This window comes from Canis lupus, chromosome 34, assembly GCF_048164855.1.
Source record: "Canis lupus baileyi chromosome 34, mCanLup2.hap1, whole genome shotgun sequence".
Classification (NCBI taxonomy): Eukaryota; Metazoa; Chordata; class Mammalia; order Carnivora; family Canidae; genus Canis; species Canis lupus.
Genome location: NC_132871.1, coordinates 12,597,147 through 12,614,179, shown reverse-complemented (window position 1 = coordinate 12,614,179; position 17,033 = coordinate 12,597,147). Strand labels below are relative to the sequence as shown.

At 34.6% G+C, this 17,033-nt stretch overlaps 1 protein-coding gene and 1 long non-coding RNA gene across 11 annotated transcripts in view; one reads left to right on the top strand and one right to left on the bottom strand.

Moving 5' to 3' along the window:
- The window catches only part of OLA1 (Obg like ATPase 1), a 163,849-nt gene that overhangs the window by 63,247 nt on the left and 83,569 nt on the right, over nt 1-17,033 (bottom strand). The window contains exon 1 of one of the 7 annotated variants that reach the window (XM_072811035.1): nt 14,694-14,749. The exons of 4 other annotated variants lie outside the window; for them this stretch is intronic. The gene's annotated coding sequence lies outside the window, so the exon portion shown is untranslated. Of the gene's footprint in view, nt 1-1,128; nt 1,148-10,817; nt 10,891-14,693; nt 14,750-17,033 lie in introns of those variants that run through there. 2 more of the 7 variants (XM_072811033.1, XM_072811034.1) reach the window with 2 other exon arrangements.
- LOC140624270 (uncharacterized) overlaps nt 13,991-17,033 on the top strand; it is a 44,509-nt gene continuing 41,466 nt past the window's right edge. For 2 of the 4 annotated variants that reach the window (XR_012023758.1, XR_012023757.1), the window contains exon 1: nt 14,006-14,132. This is a non-coding gene — a long non-coding RNA (uncharacterized lncRNA). Of the gene's footprint in view, nt 14,133-14,469; nt 14,502-17,033 lie in introns of all 4 variants that reach the window. The other 2 variants (XR_012023759.1, XR_012023760.1) reach the window with 2 other exon arrangements.

Below are 17,033 nucleotides of genomic sequence, written 5' to 3'. Positions count from 1 at the left end.
AAATTTAAAAACACAAGGTTTTGTTGCAAGTAAAATATAAGTACTTATAACACTTAAGTATTCTTGATATAATAAATAGCGCCACATAAATGATATGAACAAAACTAGTAAGAAATGAGGATGTAGGTTATATCTTATTAGTAAACACACTGGACAGACAGTGATTTAGGTACATTTTTTGAATATTTGGAAAGTATGAAAAAAGTCTTCCTGGAAGCACAATGATATTTATCATATGTGGAGGCATCTTACACAAATGACACAATAGAGTAGGAAAATAAAAAGTTAGTTTCATGGCAGAGCAACAAAGACAGTACAGTATGGTCAGTTCAGTTATAAAAATAACTACACTTTTTATGACACTCCAAATGAAAAATATCCTATACAGTCATCTTTAAGTAAGAACCAATGAGTTAACTATAGTGATGTCTGCAACAACAGTAAATGCATCAGTAGGTTTTAAATGGCAATTTTTTAATTGTAACCCTCAATTTTAACCAAGTAGATAACAAAAAGAAACTTAGGAATTGCAATTCTTCTGGAAGCTAAGAAAATAAAGCTCTCTGATCATCTGAATTAATCCAAGCAGAAAACTAGAATAAAGGGAAATACCACTTGTCTATCTTACAACCTTTAAATTATCCTCTAGATTGCACTTTGCCTGGAGTCTGTCAAGGATTAGTCTAGAAAAGAAGTTATGACTGTATCATCACCAATTCATTCCCCTACTATAAGAAAAAAACTCAAACCACAGACCCTGTACACTCTGGATTGCACTGCTATTCCTATGCTTGAAAGTTAGTATTCTTATTTTTTATTATATTCATTTGCATGTAATGTGGGAATATACTATGAGAACTTAAATTTATTTTTTATAATATTGGCAAAAATTAAGTAAAGGGAACATTAAAGTTACCCTTTAAAACTGAATATCCTTGTGATGAAATGAGACAACTGTAAAATAGAAGTTTACAGAAATTTGGTGGCCATATGAGCAACTTCCCATTTCTTAGAACTAAAAAGTTAGAGATTACTTCCCAAAGAAAGATATGCTCCTAGGTCAACTGTACACTTCACTGTACATGAAATGTACACTTACCTACGTTACAGCATTCCTCCACATCTTACCTGTTTTAATACAAGATGTAGTGGTTAGGGTAGCCCCGGTGGCCCAGCGGTTTAGTGCCGCCTTCAGCCAGGGGTGTGATCCTGGAGACCTGGGATAGAGTCCCACATCAGGCTCCCTGCATGGAGCCTGCTTCTCCCTCTGCCTGCTTCTCTCTCTCTCTCTCTCTCTCTCTCTCTCTCATGAATAAATAAATAAAATCTTAAAAAAAAAAAAAAGATGTAGTGGTTAAAAGTAAATCAGATAACATATGTAAAGTGCCTAGCAGAAAATCCCACACATAAACTCTTTCGGTAATTGGGGCATATACTATTTTCCTAAATGATGTAGGAATTAGTAATTTAGAAGAAATTTCATAGAAATATATTCAAACATTAGCTTTGAGTAATATCATTTCATGTTACTCAATTCACCTTGGAATTGTTAAAAATAAGTTTTATGAATTTATAGAGATTTCCCCTAAGTCTTCTTAGTTCACCAGAACTTTTTTACCCTAGTCCATGGCCAAAGTTATTTATTTCAGCTTCATTTTAACTAAAACAATGATTATTATAATTGTTCCAATTATTATCATCATTCCTCTTTGGAGGAGACACTTTACTGATAAAGAAGAGGACTCTAGTAATTTTTAAGACTATATCACATCGGGGATCCCTGGGTGGTGCAGTGGTTTAGCGCCTGCCTTTGGCCCAGGGCGCGATCCTGGAGACCCGGGATCGAATCCCACGTCGGGCTCCCGGTGCATGGAGCCTGCTTCTCCCTCTGCCTATGTCTCTGCCTCTCTCCCTCTCTCTCTCTCTCTCTCTCTCTCTCTGTGTGACTATCATAAATAAATAAAAATTAAAAAAAAAAGTTAAAAAAAAAAGACTATATCACATCGAATTGCCTTATGAGAAAGTTATTTCCATTTCAATTCTCTTCAGTCCTTTTGAATATGTCAAAGAGAAAAATCTCAGTTTGATGCTGTTGGTATTTAATATCTAACATTTATAAACTTATCTCTTTATCAATAGAGCAGGCCTCAGTCTCAGAGCTTTAAAAGGCTAAAAAGTTTAATAAATATATAGTTTTCAATGTATTTATTTTTATTATCTTCCATTTCAGCAAATGATACTAACTTTCCACTTAAATTAGTGACAAAGTTTCCTATTTAATTTGGTCAGAAAGTATGAGATCTTTTTTTTTTTTATAAAATCAAGAAATTTCTGAAAATATTAATTATGGTCATTTTGGTGATAGGATGTTATCTGATTTTTAAAAATTTCTTTGGTATTATTCTGTATAAAATAAGCTAATGTGATACAGCATGTGTGTGCAGGAGGGCAGGCAGTGGTCATGCCACTGTGTGATACTTAAATAGGATTAGGAAGGGATGCCTCTCTAAGATGACACTGGAGCTGAGACCAGAATGGCCAGAAGGAGGCAGTAATGTGAGGAGCTGAAGGAAGGGTTCTAAGAAGTGAGTATAAGATCCCTAAAATGGGAACAAACTCCAAGTGTTTCAGAAATAGAAATAAGGTCAGTGTGGGTGAACAGCAACAGAGGATGGTAAACAGAGGTTAAGGTGGAGAAGTAAAGCAGTTCACATATATTCGTAAGTCATGGGATTTTGGATTTTATTCTGGCTGTAATGGGAAGCCATTAATTGGAGAGTTTTAAGTAAAGAGGAGACAGGATAATAAGATATGATTTATGGTAAGAGGCCCTTTGGCTACTTTAGAAAGAACAGACTTTAAAGTAGGGGACAAGAATGATGGCAGAAAGACACAGTTAGGAGGTAGTAGTAGTAATACAGATGAGAGATGACCAGATGAGTGGTATCTTGAAATAAAACAGAGATAAAAAATGTTTGGATTGAGAATATATTTTAGAGATGGGCCAGATGTAGAATGGAAGGTCATAACTGAAAATATAAAACTGGGAGCTACCAAATATGTTTAAAATTATAGGTCAGGATGATGTCATGTGAAGAGAACACTCCAACACTCAAATATATGATGGGAAAGAGGATCTGACAAGAGTCTAAGGGGTGATAAAGAGAAATGTAAGAATATGCCCTTATAGAACTGAGGGGAAGAAAATATTTCAAGAAGGAAAGAGTATTCAACTATAGCAGATATTGTTTACAGGTAAAAGATAAGTACAGAAAGCTGACCATTGATTTTGGGAGAAGTGATTTTTTAAGAAATACTTTAATGGCTATATCTTCATTACTGTCTATTTCTTCTATACATCAGAGATGAGAATATTATGACTCAAGGACCTACCCCCTTATTTCTTATAACTCAAGAGTTATAAGAACAAAAGAACAAAATGCTGGCGTTTCTAGGTTTGTTCAGGTTTTGAAAATATTCCTCTCTATATACTCTAAATGGGCAAATTACATAAAGCAAAACATCACTAGATTTTTCACAACCTTTTAAAGAGATCTATCATTCAATAAGATGGCCCACTTAGAAATCACGGCCACTTTCAAAGTTTCTCATTCCAAGTAAGCTGACATGAACACTGAAACAAACACTGACCAACTGCAAGTTGGTAAACCAACTGATACGGAATCACTGATATCAAGAACAAAATCTGTAACATCAAGTCATGTAAGAGGCTTCGGAATTCTCCGAGGCAGTTCTGGGCCAAAAGACAGTAAAGCAATGTCTTTAGAGTCAGGAAAGAGACTGTCACTCAAGAATTTTATAACCAGCCAGTCTGTTTTTCAGGGATAGAGATTAGTGGTAAATAGACTCTGCATTAATAAACTCTAAGCAAGACTGAATGACTGCAAAAATTATGTTAACAAAATAGAACATCTGTATTTATAAACTAAGAAAAGTTAAGAATAATGACACTAAAATTTGGAGATGAGGAAGAGGAGGTAAAAACATAATAAGTGTGTTATTTTCCTCATCTTTCCCAGTAAGGCATCAATAGACGGACAGATAAAGATGAAACAAGTAATTAAAAAAGAATTTCTCCAATCTTTTAGTGTTCGCATGCACCTCTTTCTTAACTCTAGCAAGGATCATGTGCTCGCTTCGGCAGCACATATACTCTAGCAGGATCATTTAAGAGAACATATCTCTTGTGGGAAAAAAATTACCTGAAGTTCAGTCATTTTTTCTGTATTACTTTGGTTCGTTTTCTTTCAAACCCAGTAAAATAAAATGTAGTATTCTATTTTTTAAAGAAAAATTTTATTTGAGAGAGAGAGCACAGGTAAGGAGAGGCAGAGGGAGAAGCAGACTCCCCATTGAGCAGGGAGCCCGATCTGGGGCTCTCAATCCCAGGACTCAGATCATGAGCCAAAGGAAGCCCGCCGCTTAACCTGACTGAACCACCAAGGCACCCCTGTAGTGACTGAACCACCAAGGCACCCCTGTAGTATTCTATTTAAAATACAATACCTAATTCTATTTAAAATAGCACTTTAATAATCACATTTATATAAAATTGTTTCTCTCAATGACACTGACCAAATGCTAATAAAATAACTCCTGGGCAGTGAGCTACTGAGCAATTTTTAAATCTTAACAGTTTGGTCTTGCTTTAAAGTTTTTATAATGAAGATGCATTGTTCGCACAAGTCATTTTTCAAATCATTTTTTAAACAAACAAATTTAACTTGCACAAAAATTTGCACAAATTTTACTTAAAATTTTGGTTTTGCAGTGACAAGCCACAAGGAGAAAATCTTTATCACCACAGAAATAATTTTATGCCTATGCATTTTTATATGTATAAAATAGGTGACTGAAAATAATACCAACTAAAGTAAAGCCTCCTTATCAAAAGATTTGTTATAGGAGAAAGTTGGACCATAAGCTAAGCTGAGAATGGATTCCATCACAAAGATTTTTTTACCCATCATTCCTGCAATGTTTCCTTTCATAACAAAGCACCTTTCTCAAATCTTCCTGACTTCTCTCATATTTCCAACACTTTTTTCTTTTACTTCCCAGCAGCAAAGACTTAATCTTTCTCCCTTCATAGGGAAAATGCATGGGATGTTTGGAACCATCCAAGCCCTTTTTGTTTTTACCCAATCTCCCTTCTTTCCAGCAGTGAAAGAGAAAACATTACCTTCTATTTAAGGCCTATCTGTTTATTGTTTCTGCTACGGATCTTTTTTTTTTTTTTTAAGTTTTTTTTTTTTTTAAGATTTTATTTATTTATTCATGAGAGACACACACAGAGAGAGAGAGAGAGAGAGAGGCGCAGAGACACAGGCAGAGGGAGAAGCAGGCTCCATGCAGGGAGCCTGATGTGGGACTCGATCCCAGGATCCCGGTATCACGTCCTGAGCCAAAGGCAGATGCTCAACCACTGAGCCACTCAGGCATCCCTGCTACGGATCTTATCCTCTCCCAAGGAAATTCACTCCATAGATTGTTACTTGGATTTTTTGAGACCTCAATCTATTACACACCTCTCTTTCTCTCTCTCTCTCTCTCTCTCTCTGCAGTATTGGTAGCATCTCCATTTCCAATAATATTCTCCCAATAACATTTAAGCAGGCTTAGGATTCTACAGTAAATCAATCATGTCAGTCACCCTTAGACATTAATCCTCATTCTAGTATTGCTTTCTTTTCTCCGGTTCAGAGCGGATTTTTTAAAAGTATCTATACCTGCTCTACCTCTTTACTTCCTACTTAAAATTTAACCCATTACAGTATGGTATGCCTCCACCATGTTACCAGAAATTGATCTCAAAAAGAAGCCAATGATTTGTCTTCATGATGCTAAGTCAAGTAGCTATTCTTCAGGAATTCTGAGTGACCCCTCAAGAGCATCCAACTTCAGGACACTGACATAGTCTCTTTCACTGACTCCTTGTAACCAGATTCTCCTGATTTTCTATTTTCTCCAATCATTTCTTCTTAGGCTATTCCTTTTCTTGCTCTAACTACCATATATAAATGTTGATGCGTCTCTTAGCTATATTCTCTTATACCTCTATTACACACTCATCAACAGAATTTCCAGTCCAGAACTCCTCTGAGTGGTTCCAGTATATTCTGAGGTCAAAGCAAATAAGATGAACCAAAAATTCTTTTTGGTTATTATATAAACCATTTTTATTATAAAATCTATTAAAAAATACTTTAGTATAAACGGATTGAAGTTTGATCAATTTACTCATTCATTCATGCAAAGTCTAATATCTTTTTTTAAACAAACATACATATATACATTTATTTATTTGTTTGTTTGCTTATTTATGAGAGAAAGAGAGAGAGAAGGGGGAGGAGGGGCAGAGGGAGGACAGGGACAAACAGAATCTCCACTAAGCACAGAGCCTTGGGGTAGGAGGCAGGGAGCTTGACTTTGCAACCCTGAGATCACAACCTGAGCCAAAACCAAGAGTCAGATGCTTAACCTACTAAGCCACCCAGGGACCTCCCAAAGTCTAATATCTTATTCTATAAAAACTTGAATAAGAAAGATAAATCTATACTGTTTTGGATGCTAAATCTAACTGGGAAAGATTTTAAGAATAAAAATATACTTGAGAAACTTAAGACTTTGGTGAACTGCTTTGCCTTATTTCTACTTAAATTTGGATTGTATTCAGTTTTCAGAAGGAAAGCATCCTAGCTAGCTATAGAAATAGATTTTAAAATACATGATGTATCTAAGTGTACAGACTACAAAACAGTACTTTATATAAAACACTTGTCACAGAAACCTTGTATTCCAAATTGCATGTTGGGAATAAGAGAGTGTGTGGTGAGGATGGACCTATAGGACTTAAGGTTTTTCATCCCTTACCACTACACAATATAGAGATAAGGAATTCCTTGGTATTTAACCAGTGTATAAACTGCTACCCTCTCAACACGTTTGTAAACCACAATATGATTTGCTAAATACAAGTTCCCCATTTAAAGAAAGCTTGCTTATATATCTAACAATATGCTAAGCCTTTTGAGAATTAAAAACAAAAATCAAAATAACAGGACCTTGGTCAATGAGTGGACAATGTGGTTGGAAAAACAAGTATAATCTAATAATGAAAAGAATAATACTCACTAACAAGGACTTTAAATATACTGCCAAAGTCCTCTAGGATACCAATGGGAGGTAAGGGGCAGGCAGGATGAACAGTGAGATGTAATTAAAGAAAATAATGTCAACTAGATAAAAGCAACGAGAGAGAGAGAGAGAGAGAGAGAGAGAGAGAGAGAGAGATCATGACAAGGTTTCAAGCCAAAATATCTTTATTTGCATTTTAAAAAGCAACAATACATGTAAGCTTCAAAGCCCAAGTCAAGTAGGAAACCAAAAGGTATTATATAACTAAAGTACAGACTCTAAGAAAAATAAATAAGTAGACTCTAGGAAAAAAATTACTACACAAATATATTAAAGCTTAAATCATAGCACCAAAACATCCGGTATGCCACATAACTTCACAAATTCTTTCCATTTCACCTATGTGGTAAAAAATAAGTGTTTCAAACATTTGTATTCTAACCCAGAGTCCCATCCAAAATCACTAAAAGATTAGGAGCCACATTACTAAACCAGTAGAAAAACAATGCTAGAAATCAGAACAAGGATAGCCTTGAAAATAGCTCAGGAAAATCCTTACCTTTTCAAATTTCTAATCCATTCTTCAAACAAAGTCCTACTTTGTGTCAGAACTATGATTCCCAACTTCCTTATAATTTTATAGGTCATTAATATTTAAAGAGAAGGGAGAGAGCTAAATTCGTATTGGCAACTCACTTAATATCAATATTCATAAATATTGGAAAATGCCAGTTCCTATTTACTTTCCATAAATGACGTGACAATTCCTTATTGTATGGTAGAGAAGAGTGTTGTATATTGAACACTCTAGATGCTCTGATTTAGTAGTGTAGTTCAAGCCCAGCTTTAAAGGTGCACCTTAAAATTTTAATCTACATAAAGCCTCTTCTCAACAATAAAAGCAATTTGAGCAAAACCAGAGTCTAATTTATAGCTGGACCTGAAGCTTATAATATTTCTTTATCTCTGTATTAAATAAGATGTGTCGTTTAAGCTAGTTAAGTTACAAAGTGGAAAAAGAGCATCGATTTATTATATTTACTTCAAAAATCAATTTACCTTCATACAGATATCAGAAAACAAAGAGAATCTGGGAACACAGAAAAGAACCAAAAAATCATTCTGCTAACAGAATTCTGCTAAAAAGTATATAGATTTAAGCCTCTAAGCTTTCAGAGTTTGAAGCAAATGAAAAGGGTTCTATCAATCAAATATTAATAATTTTAAGTGGATATATTTATAGACCTCTGGAGAAATAAATTATTTTGTAAACATATAAAAGTGAAAATAATTGGTCTAGGAATGTAAACTGTTAATTACTTGATGCAATGGCATAAGCAGGATAGTATACCTAGACTTGGTGGGTTGTACTTATTTACAATAACAAATAAATCAAAAGTAGCCTTTAAAGCCTTTAACCTTCATTTTCTGGGGGAAAACCTATTATTTGAGATTTAGCAAAGGCCCCCAAATAATCCAGTCTATGCTTCAGGCTAACTGTTTAATGCTGGAATAGAAAATAGAACTATGAGCAGCCAAAAGAATTTGCTTTTGCTTTGCTTCTCTTCTCTCTCCTCTCCACTCTCACATAGAAAACTAAATCCTGGCCAAGAGGAAGAAAAACTACCATCCCTCTGACATATTCATAAATTAACCAAGGTTTTCAAAAAGCTTTATAAAATAAAATGCACATGTGGCTGACTTTCAGAAACTAATCTAAAATTAAAGAAATTATAAATGACTTATGCAGGACTTTTAACAAAGTAATTGATTTATATGGAAGCAATCAAGTAATGCTAGAAGTAAAAAAAATAATCCCCAATCTTGAAACAAATAGATATTTAGGAGAGAATAATAAAGTAGGCCAGTCGAGTTCTGAGAAAATTTTAGAAATTTTGGTGTAGGGGTATTCCCGGGTGTCTAAGTGGTTTAGCGTCGGCTTTCGGCCCAGGGCGTGATCCTGGAGTCCCGGGATCGAGTCCCATATCGGGCTCCCTGCATGGAGCCTGCTTCTCGCTCTGCCTGTGTCTCTGCCCCTCTCTCTCTCTCTGTGTCTCTCATGAATAAATAAATAAAATAAATAAATTAATTAAATTTTAAAAAAAGAAATTTTGGTGTATTATTTTCTCCTAATTTTAAGAGTTCATGTAAGTTAAAAAATTTTTAATAACTCAAAAACAAAACATTAAGTAGGAAGAATGAGATGACCAAAGAGAAAAAAATTTATAGACATAAAGACATGAAACCAGTAAAGCTGAAGCTTATTATTAGTGCAGTAGCAAGCAAAAACTCCTTTAGGTTATTACTGATACCACTTTACTGATCAAAAGCACATTACAATAGCATACAAGATATTTCTTTAAATATAGAGAACACCAAAAAGCTCTGCCTGACACTTACTGCTATGATACTTATATTGCAGATAATTAGACATCCACACCATTAAAGAATCCTTAAAGTCACTTAATAGTTTTGAATTATAACCCAGAGTCAACACCTGTACTTAATTATTTCAACTGCTCGAGGCTTTTACATTTTTTTTTGAGGCTTTTACATTTTTAGTTGCAGAAACATTATTAAGTCTTTTTAAAAAGATTTTATTAATTTATTCATGAGAGAGAGAGAGAGAGAAAGAGAAAGAGAAAGAGAAAGAAGGGGGCAGAGACACAGGAGAGAGAAGCAGGCCCCATGCAGGGAGCCCTACGCAGGACTCAATCCCGGGTCCCCAGGGTCATGCCCTGGGCTGAAGGCGGGTGCTAGACCCGCACCCGCGGAGCCACCAGGGGATCCCGAAGTCTTTTTTTTTTTGCATATCAATTCTTTCCAAAGAAGTAGGCAGAAAAGTACCTTAATGAAAATTAATATTCATCTCTCAATAATATTTTTACTTCTTATTCTATAGAATAGATACCTTATAAATGTATAAAAGGCAACTTTAATCAACAATATTTTAAATTAGTATTTACTGAGATTCTGCTCTACCTCTAATGCTGAGCAAGCTGCTTTTGTTGTATTAACCGTTTCAATAGCCATCTCGCTAACTTCCTAACTCTGAAATATCATTTACCCTTCTGCCAGTAGAAAAAGCCCTCTCTAAAATGGCCTTGGCCTACCCTCACTCTCCACAAACCCTCAGTTCAAGTCAAACTTGAGCTGACTCATGAAGCTCAGAAAGTTCTGCACATTCAACTGTCACTATTTTTGCCCATTTTCTTCTGTGGGCCTCAAAGTCATAGAGCCTTTCCATTACAAATCAAATCCGCCCCTAAAATGCATAGTTTAATTTCCCCTCATCTTACAAGACAATTCTAGAGGAGTCCAGGTTTAAATGTCTACTATACCTGAGTTATTAGAGGAGTTGTAGGGACTTGTTTGAAACAAAGTATGGTAAAATTTGTGGCTCAATATTAACCTAAATATGGCTCCTAGGATGATCCATGTTTATAACTTTTTCAGAGTTATGTTGTAAGCAGGAGAAAAAATGCACAGAGAAATTAACAAAAACTAGAATTTTATCTTTACTAGCAGTATTATAAACAATGAATAAAGGAGTCACGTAGACTCTGCCATTCACAATATAAACTGAACAGCAAATCAGAGCTATAATTTTTCTAATGGTGGTGCCCATTAATAGCTCACCTTTTTTTTTAATAGCTCACCTTTTAATCAAACAGATCCATTCTCAATAATTTCATCTTATATTTTCAGTGCTGTTACTCATCCTTCTGCATGGAATAGTCTTCTTCCCTATTTCTACCTTTCAAGAAAAGTTACATATCTTTCACGGCCTTAATTAGATGTCACTGAAATGGTATCTCCACGATACCTTCTCTAACTATATCTGTTCTCTGAACTGCTAACAATACCTATTTTATTCACATGATCTGTAGCATGTATATCTAGTAATAGAATATGTGATTCTACCTCCTAGTTACCTAAGCTTGAGGATTCTCTTATGCCTTTCTAGTTCTCTTCAGTGCCTTGATCTGAGCTGATACACAATTAGGCATTAGGTGAAGTGAAGAATAAAGGAATCAATGAATGAATGAATGTTTCAAGCACTCATTAGCACTCAGGATGAAAAACTGTTAGAGGGGAACTATAGATTCTAGATGAAGCTAGACATGCAGCACAACAGCAAAGGATCAATTTCACAGCACACAATAAGATATTTAGCAAGTATTTCAAAGAAACCAGTGCTAAGCATGTCAATCACATAAATTAAAAGAGTAAGTAAAACATAAAACATGGCAAACTGTAATAACAGATGTGAGAAGTTTTTGTGTTTCATCTCTTCACCTTTGAACTGCTTGACTATTAGTGATGAATATTCATTTAGTTATTTGCTGAAAAATTCTTGGGTGTACTGTACTGGATTATGTATTATGTCATGATTTTTAAAATTTATAAATCAAATTAAGAAAAAAACATACCTATAAGCTATAACTAAGATCAATAAATGCAAAAGAGAAAAGGAGAGAGAAGGGATTAATCAGCACAAATCAGGATTAAGGAGGGAAGGCTTGAATACAGATGAGGACTTTCAGGAGCAGATAACAGCAAACAGAAGCAGACTCAAGAGGAGATCACAAACAGAATGGAAATATAAGTATAGCAGAAGTGAGTAAGGGCACCAATTCTGAAATCAGACTACATGGATTCAAACCTAACCTAGGTTTCAAGACTATCTGATTCATTAGTTATGTGATTAATTTCTCTGAGCCTTAGTTTTCTTATCTGTAAAATATAGAAACTATAATACTTGCCTTGTAAGATTGTTCTGAAGACTAAAAACGATCATATACATGAAAATCTTAGGATGGTGCCAGATACATAGTAAGTACTTAGGATACGTTAGCTATCCTGATAAATGACAAGCTAAAAACAAGTATATACCAAGATTTCTCAGTCTTGACACTACTAACATTTTGGGCCATATAACTCTTTGTTGTGGGTGTTGTGTATTATATGGTGTTTAACAGCACCCCTGGCCTCTACAAACTAGATGCCTGGAACATACACATGTGCACACATACAGGCAAACAAACACTCCAGCTGTGAAGATAAAAAATGTCTGCAGATGGGCACCTGGCTGGCTCAGTTGGTGGAGTGTGTGACTCTTAGTTCTGAGGCTGGGAGGTCAAACCCCATATCAGGTGTAGAGATTACTGAAAAGTAAAAATCTTTAAAAAGAAAAAAAAAGGTCTCCAAACATTGCCAATCCAAAGCTGAAAACCACTGGTGTACACTAATAGACAAAGGATGTCGTATAAAACAACCAAAAAGATACTACCACAGGTTCAAATATGCAGATATGAATTGATGGAAAACTTCATCTTCTTTTTTTTTCCTTAGAGGGGTAAGAGGGACAGAGGGAGAGGGCAAGAGAGATCTTAAGTAGGTATGGGGCCCAACATGGGGCTCTATCTCACGACTCCGGAGATCATGACCTGAGATGAAAACAAGAGTCAGATGCTTAACCAACTGAGCCACCCAGGCTCTCCTCAATTGATGGAAAGCTTCTAACACTGATGGAAGAATTGAAATTTAATCTCTTACACTATAAAATATCAAGAGAGACTTTCAGAGAACTCTTGTGATCCTGCTCTTGCTTATTCACTCACACTCTCTTTAAATGATTCTATCAATTTTATACCAGATCTAATAGTTTGGAGAGATACTGATGGTTGCACACAAAGCAGTAGACTATTGGTTACTAGTTACAGAAAGAATATGAAAGGGTTCAAATCTAAAAAAATAAATAAAATTTTTACAAAGATTTTTGTGTCTTCTATTGGGTAGGGAGAATGGTATCAAATTGAGAAGAAATGAAATGTGGTCAGTCATAAATTGGAGGTATATAATACCTAGTTAAAGATACAATTACTAGACCTATTTTAAAAGCGTTTACTGAATGTTAATCACAAAGAGAATGATGCCAGGAGCAGGAAGGCAAATTTCAGAGATGAGAAAAAGCTGAATAAGATTAGTTTCTGCCTTCAAAGATGTTTACAGTCTAATAGGGGAGAAAGATCAGCACATAATTAATATAAAAAAATAAATCCAGGATGAAGGGAAGCAGGGAGGGGGTCAGTATTCAGTATAAGCTGATGGAAAAAGACAGTCTCAAGGTTTCAAAATGGAACACTGGAGTTATGTAGATGCCATTTAAAATTTAGATTAAGATTCATGAACAGGTTTTGACGGAAGTATAAATTATTTTTTAATCCCATATTTAAGTGTATTGATGCTGTGATAAGAGATAATATTGTCTCCGCTAGAGTTTGAAACTGGTGTTTAAATGCTAGAAAAATGTAAACATGTGACAGGTATTAATCAGTCAAGTAAATGGCTGGCTATTAACTTTAAAAATAACTATTTTATAGCTTTATCTATAATACAATGGATTATGACTTTTACTCAGTTTTTCTAAATATGGGGGGTAGTAGAAGGAATAGAAAAGGGAGGACTCTGGTGTTAGAAAAGGAAAGTGATGATTTGACTAAATCCACATTCAACAACAGAGAACACATTTGTGGGTCTAAGTGAAAAGTACTATGAAGGTAGAGGTCTTAAAACCAGGTAACATACCTCACAAAATAATTACATCCTTAAATACAATAATCCAAAGCTCTAACACAAAAGACAAAACATGGAAGAACTAGAGAGGTCATGGGCAAGTAAGCAATCACATCTTAGGGAGCATATTGTGTAAGGTAGGGCACTGCATCCCCAATGGTCTTCCAACCCAATTCACTCTAATTGACTCAACAAAATGAGTACCAACTGCCTGAGAGCATTCTAGAATTTTACTGCTATCCTAAAATCCTAGAGATCCAGCCATCACAATCAGTATTTAGGCCAGAGCAAACAATCGCCACCAGGTGGTGCCAAACCAAAGACAGTACCAGAATGGACCTGCCTGGGCCTGCACCTTGTCATACCCCGCACCTGCCCTGGAACTAGCTGTGCAGGTCTGCCCTAGTCATTTAACTATCTGGCAATAAAGTCACCTCATATTTTATGCAAATGAAACTTTTAGACCCATGTAGTCCATTATGACAAGCATTAAAGGGCATGTTACTATAATACATTCTTTGGGGGGCCTAGGGGATGGATGATAATTTGGGCTTATTTAAGAAGTCTAGCTACAAATAGTACCACTTATCATCCATGGCTTCAGTTACCTGCAGCCAACTATGGTCTGCAAGCAGAGGCTCTTCCTTCTGATGCATTGTCAATAGGTCTATAGTAGACTAACACTACATCACAATGCCTATATCCTTCACCTAATTTCATCTCACCACACAGGCATTTTATCATCTCACATCATCACAAGAAGGGTGAGTACAGTAAGACATTTTAAGATAGAAAGACGTTAACTTTCATTCACATAACTTTTATTACAATATGTTGTTATAATTGTTCTATTATTAGTTATTTTATTAATCTCTTACTGTGCCTAAATTATAAATTAAACTTTATCACAGTATGTATAGAAAAAAAACCAATATATTAATTAGGATCAGTACTACCCTGGTTTCAGGCATCCATGAGGGCTCTTGGGATGTATCTTCCACACGTAAGGGGGGACTACTGTACAAAGGAACAGATTAAAATTTTTTTTTGGCTTTAGGCTTTACTTCAGTAATATAAATGCAAATTAATTCTTAAAAACAAAATAACTAAGAATGCAGTGTGCTAAAAGTTCTAAGACTTTAAATAGTTAAATATAAACAATGAAATCTTCAAGGCTTTCCTACATGGCTCTACTAATGAACCATGATCTTCAACAAGAGAGAAAGGATATGATATCACTGATCCCCCTGAAGAAAGTTAAATGATCCTTTAGTTCTTTTGTCTTTAGAGCACAAAACATGGGGGCTATAGTAAAACAAATCAGTAAGACAATCTCCTACCACATCCGCAATGTTAAAAAAAAAAAAAAAAAAAGTCTCTCTAAATTCCTATAAATATTACCTCAAATTTTCCAGTAAGAGACTTCATAGCAAACTTATTCCCCTCCATCTCCATCCTATCTCCACCACCACCAGACTTTAGCACTGCTTATATGTTATACCTGTCAAGATCTGATGACTGTATGTTATGTATTCATCTGAACAGAACCACTACACTTAGTTACAGGCTATCATCAACCAATTCATTCTCTTGCTAAAATCAAGTCATCCAATTACTCCTTGACTAATCAAGGCTGTTTTGGCTTTTTCTTTTTTCAAAAGGTACTCAACAGCATAAACAGTTCACTTACAAGAAATGGAAAGGGGCTAATCAGCAGAATTATTGTTTTGCTGCTACAATTTGCAGTATTTAAATTTAGTTGCTGATTGGACTGAAAGTTTTATGATATAGCATATGAAACTAGTTTAATACAACTGTGAAGCTGTGTAGCTGTATTGTCTTGTCATGGCTACACTGGTCTACTTTGTAGGATAGACAATTGACTACTTTCTTTAAAATAAAGATATGTTAAAAATAAGTTTCAGTATACTTTCCCATATATATTGGTTTTATAAGGGTAACATGCTATTAGTTCCTGAGCATTATTTTTAGAGTTAGCAACAGTGTGCATACATACATATGCTGTAAAAACCCACAACTGCTAGGGGTCTTAATTTACATTTATTTTGGCTTCTAAGCAGCAATAAAGAGATATTATTTAATTATTTGATCATTTAAGAATATAAGGATTACGTAGAAGAGGTACATTTATATAAATACACATTACCTCACAAAAAAACTGGATACTATATTTCTAAAATGGGGATTATTTCAATTACAAGAATAATTCTGCATGTACACAGACTGTAAAATGAAACTAATATCCATCAGTACTGCTACTCAACGTATAGTATGAGAGAATATTTAACAGAACGACTAAAGACTAACAGTACTGCTACTGATGTATAGAATGAGAGAATTTTAACAGAATGACTAAAGACTGAAATCTAAACACTAACCTAAAACCCTGAATTTTTTTCACTCAAAACAAAAACTTTGTGTCAAAATCTTGACTGAAAATTTTCAAGAGAGATAAGATCCATTCTTTAAACTCAGATTTACCTTGTTAAATACAGAGATACATTAATTAAAAGGACAGATCTTATTCTGTAAGAGGAAGATATGGTTTTATAGTAAAATGAATAGTTACACTTTTTAAAAAAACTTAACACTACCAAATTTCTTATACATTAAATGCTGTGCATTAACCATCAACCGGAACTTACATATTTACATATAGGAAGGAAAACATAAATACACATAAACAGGATTAAAACGAGTTCTAAATCTTTTATATATGTGCATATATATTACCTAAGTAATACTCTATAGGAACGTATTTTGCATGCTAAGATCCATCTAAAAATGAAATACAGAATTGTAAAATTATACTTCCATTAAAAGTCTGATAGGGTCACTTAACATACACATAAACATTTCGGAAAAGTTTTAACAAATGCACTGAAAAGGTATACAAATCCTAGCACATTTCAAATCAACCATGTTTAATTTCTAAAAAATGTTATTTTAGTAATTTTTAAACAATTTAATCTGGCTTATCTATGGTGAAATTCAAGGAAGCAAATAAAAACTAAAGTAACAGAAACCTAATATTCCTTAAAGCTGAATATTTCTGAGTCAGCACACCTGCCAATATATTAAAAATAAGTAAAATCAACTACAAAAGTGATAAATCAAATGCCATGGTAGACTTGACTTCTCGAGACAGCATTTTCAGTCGTCTTTTGTGGCTTTGTTTGGCGCCATAGTCCTTTAAGTTTTGTCTTCATAAAGCCCTAACTAGTTGTAATCATTTGCAGCCTAATTGTGGACATTTATCTGCTTTTCTTATGCAT